The 4,838-nt window shown below is 35.6% G+C and overlaps 1 non-coding gene across 1 annotated transcript; it reads right to left on the bottom strand.

The window, feature by feature from the left end:
- Positions 1 to 3,608: 3,608 nt before the first annotated feature.
- LOC148555359 (small nucleolar RNA R71) lies at positions 3,609 to 3,716 on the bottom strand. The gene has a single exon (XR_015886406.1). It is a non-coding gene; the product is annotated as a small nucleolar RNA R71 (small nucleolar RNA).
- Between the last annotated feature and the right edge of the window lie 1,122 nt (positions 3,717 to 4,838).

The following is a 4,838-nucleotide window of genomic DNA, read 5'->3' as shown; positions in this document are numbered from 1 at the left end:
TCTGTGATTTCAGGTATTTTCTGGCTGAAATTGAGGGACTTGAGCAAAAATCAGATTCAGAGGTTGAAGAAGGACTGCAGATGCTGTTATGACCTCCCTGCACTCAAAGTGGATTTTCTGGAGCTACAGAACTCCAAATGGCACGCTCTTAATTGCGTTTAAAAGTAGACATCCAGGGCTTTCCAGCAAGATATAATAGTCGATACTTTGCCCGAGTTTAGACAACGCAAACTGGCGTTCAACGCCAGTTCCATGCTGCATTCTGGAGTTAAACGCCAGAAACAGGTTGCAAAGTGGAGTTAAACGCTAGAAACAGGTTGCAAACTGGCGTTCAACTCTAAGAGAAGCCTCTACACGTGTAAAGCTCAATGCTCAGCCCAAGAACACACCAAATGGGCCCCGGAAGTGGATTTCTGCATCAATTACTCATTCTGTAAACCCTAGTAACTAGTTTAGTATAAATAGGAATTTTTACTATTGTATTTACATCTTTGGATTATCTTTTGATCCTTTGATCATGTTTAGGGGGCTGGCCATTCAGCCACGCCTGGACCTTATCACTTATGTATTTTCAACGGTAGAGTTTCTACACACCATAGATTAAGGTGTGGAGCTCTACTGTTCCTCACAGATTAATGCAAAGTACTATTGTTTTTCTATTCAATTCAAGCTTATTCCTATTCTAAGATATCCATTCGCACACAAGAACATGATGAATGTGATGATTATGTGACGCTCATCATCATTCTCACCTATGAACGCGTGCCTGACAAACACTTCCGTTCTACATGCAAACAAGCTAGAATGAGTATCTCTTAGATATCTAATACAGAGGACCGAGTCCGAGATATTAGAATCTTCGTGGTATAATTTAGAACCCATGGATCGCCATTCTTGAGATCCAGAAAGTCTAAACCTTGTCTGTAGTATTCCGAGTAGGATCTGGGAAGGGATGGCTATGACGAGCTTCAAACTCGCGAGTGCTGGGCGTAGTGACAGACGCAAAAGGATAGTAAATCCTATTCCAGTATGATCGAGAACCGACAGATGATTAGCCATGCAGTGACAGCGCATTGGACCATTTTCACAGAGAGGATGGGATGTAGCCATTGACAACGGTGATGCCCTACATACAGCTTGCCATGGAAGGGAGTAGGAATGATTGGATGAAGACAGCAGGAAAGCAGAGGTTCAGGAGGAACGAAAGCATTTCTATACGCTTATCTGAAATTCTCACCAATGAATTACATAAGTATCTCTATCCCAGTTTATATTTTATTTATGTGTTTATTATCAATTCACTATAACCATTTGAATCCGCCTGACTGAGATTTACAAGGTGACCATAGCTTGCTTCAGGCCGACAATCTCCGTGGGATCGACTCTTACTCATGTAAGGTTTATTACTTGGACGACCCTTACTCAGGTTAGTTGTGCGAAGTTGTGATAAAGAGTTGAGATTACAATTGTGCATACCAAGTTGTTGGCGCCATTGATAATCACAATTTCGTGCACCATATTTTTGGCGCCATTGTCGGGGATTGTTCGAGTTTGGACAACTGACAGTTCATCTTGTTGCTCAGATTAGGTAATTTTATTTTAATTTTAAGCTTTTATTTCTTATTTTCGAAAAATACAAAAAAAAAATTTTCTTCTTTGTTCTTCCCAAAATAATTTTCAAAAAAAATACCAAAAAAATTTAACAAAATCATAAAATCAAAAATAAATTGATGTTTCTTGTTTAAGTCTTGAGTCAAATTTTAAGTTTGGTGTCAATTGCATACATTTAATTTTCTTTTAATTTTCGAAGAACACATGCATTGAATTTCTTTCTTGTTCTTCATGATCTTCAAGTTGTTCTTGACAAGTCTTCTTGTTTGATCTTTAAAATTTCTTGTTTTGTGTCTTTTTTAGTTTTTCATATGCATTTTCAATTTCTTAGTGTCTAAATATTAAAAATTTCTAAGTTTGGTGTCTTGCATGTTTTCTTTTATTGAAAAATTTTCAAAAATACATACTTGATGTTCATCATGATCTTCAAAGAGTTCTTGGTGTTCATCTTTGCATTCAAAGTGTTCTTGCATATTTTTCTTGTTTTGATTCATAACTTTCATGTTTCGAGTCTTTTTGTTGTTTTTCTCTTTCTTCATTAAAAATTCAAAAATCAAAAAAATATCTTTCCCTTTTTCTTCTCATAAAATTCGAATATTTGAGTTGACTTTTTCAAAAATTTTTAAAATTTAATTGTTTCTTATGAGTCAAATCAAATTTTCAATTTAAAAATTCTATCTTTTTCAAATCTTTTTCAAAAATAAAATCTTTTTCATTTTTTCTTTCATATTTTTGAAAATTTCAAATTGATTTTCAAAAAAATCTTTTTCTTATCTTGTTTCATAATTTTCAAAATTAATGCTAACAATTAATGTGATTGATTCAAAAAAAATTTAAGTTTGTTACTTGCCTATTAAGAAAGGTTCAATCTTTAAAAATTAAAATCATATCTTTTTGTTTCTTGTTAGTCAAGTAATCAACTTTAATTTTCAAAATCAAATCTTTTTTAAATTTCTTTTTCAAATTCTTTTCAAAATTAATCTCAAAATCTTTTCTAACCTCTTTTCTAACTTCCTATCTTTTCAAAATTGATTTTCAAATCTTTTTCAATTAATCTTATCTTTTTGTTTGATTCTTATCTTTTTCAAAACTACCTAACTAATTTCCTCTCTTCAATTTTCGAAAATCACCTCCCTCTTTTTCAAAATTTTTTTAATTAACTAATTGTTTTAATTTCAATTTAATTTGATTTCAATTTTAATTTTTGAATTTTAACTTTAATTTTAAAATATTTTTATTTTATTTTACTTTTTTTCGAATTCTTCTCTTCCTCACCTCCTTCTATTTATTTATTCATCTACTAACACTTCTCCTCCACCCAAAAATTCGAACCCCATCCCCCTCTCTGTATTCGAATTTTTCCTCTTCTCCTTCTTACATTCTTCTCTTCTTATACTTGCATAAGGAATCTCTATACTGTGACATAGAGGATTCCATATTTTCTTTTGTGTTCTCTTCTTTTTCATATGAGCAGGAACAAGGATAAGAACATTCTTGTTGAAGCTGATCCTGAACTTGAAAGGACTCTGAAGAGGAAGCTAAGGGAAGCTAAAGCTCAACTCTCTGGAGAAAATCTGACAGAAATTTTCAAAAAAGAAGGAGACATGGCCGAAAATAATAACAATGCAAGAAAGATGCTTGGTGACTTTACTGCACCAAATTCCAATTTACATGGAAGAAGCATCTCCATCCCTACCATTGGAGCAAACAATTTTGAGCTTAAACCTCAACTAGTTTCTCTGATGCAACAAAATTGCAAGTTTCATAGACTTCCATCTGAAGATCCTTTTCAGTTCTTAACTGAATTCTTGTAGATATGTGATACTGTTAAGACCAATGGGGTTGATCCCGAGGTCTACAGGCTCATGCTTTTCCCGTTTGCTGTGAGAGACAGAGCTAGAATATGGTTAGACTCTCAACCTAAGTATAGCCTGAACTCTTGGGATAAGCTGGTCACGGCTTTCTTAGACAAGTTCTTTCCTCCTCAAAAGCTTAGTAAGCTTAGAGTGGATGTTCAAACCTTCAGACAAAAGGAAGGTGAATCCCTCTATGAAGCTTGGGAGAGATACAAGGAACTGACCAAAAAGTGTCCTTCTGATATGCTTTCAGAATGGACCATCCTGGATATATTCTATGATGGTCTGTCTGAATTATCAAAGATGTCATTGGACCATTCTGTAGGTGGATCCATTCACCTAAAGAAAACGCCTACAGAAGCTCAAGAACTCATTGACATGGTTGCAAATAACCAGTTCATGTACATTTCTGAAAGGAATCCTGTGAATAATGGGATGCCTCAGAGGAAGGGAGTTTTTGAAATTGATACTCTGAATACCATATTGGCTCAGAATAAAATATTGACTCAACAAGTCAATATGATCTCTCAGAGTCTGAATGGATTGAAGGAATCATCCAACAGTACTAAAGAGGCCTCTTCTGAAGAAGAAGCTTATGATCCTGAGAACCCTGCAATAGCAGAGGTGAATTACATGGGTGAACCCTATGGAAACACCTATAATCCCTCATAGAGAAATCATCCAAATTTCTCATGGAAGGATCAACAAAAGCCTCAACAAGGCTTTAACAATGGTGGAAGAAACAGGTTTAGCAATAGCAAACCTTTTCGATCATCCACTCAGCAACAGACAGAGAATTCTGAGCAGAATCCATCTAGCTTAGCAAATATAGTCTCTGATCTATCTAAGGCCACTTTAATTTTCATGAATGAAACAAGGTCCTCCATTAGAAATTTGGAGGCACAAGTGGGCCAGCTGAGTAAAAGAGTCACTAAAACCCCTCCTAGTACTCTCCCAAGCAATACAGAAGAGAACCCAAAAAGAGAGTGCAAGGCCATTGATTTAACCATCATGGCTGAACCTACAAGGGAGGGAGAGGACGTGAATCCCAGTAAGGAAGACCTCCTGGGATGTCCAGTGACCAATAAGGAGTTCCTCAATGAGGAACCAAAGGAATCTGAAGCTCACCTAGAGACCATAGAGATTCCATTAAACCTTCTTCTGCCCTTCATGAGCTCTGATGAGTATTCTTCTTCTGAAGAGAATGAAGATGTTACTGAAGAGCAAGTTGCTAAGTACCTTGGTGCAATCATGAAGTTGAATGCCAAATTATTTGGTAATGAGACTTGGGAAGATGAACATCCCTTGCTCACCAATGAACTGGATGCATTGGATAGGCAGAAATTACCTCAAAAGAGACAGGATCCTGGT

This window comes from Arachis ipaensis, chromosome B6 (genome assembly GCF_059453495.1).
Source record: "Arachis ipaensis isolate K30076 ecotype BB chromosome B6, ASM5945349v1, whole genome shotgun sequence".
Classification (NCBI taxonomy): domain Eukaryota; kingdom Viridiplantae; phylum Streptophyta; class Magnoliopsida; order Fabales; family Fabaceae; genus Arachis; species Arachis ipaensis.
Note: the sequence above shows the minus strand (reverse complement) of the source record. Positions and strands in the feature narration are given on the sequence as shown.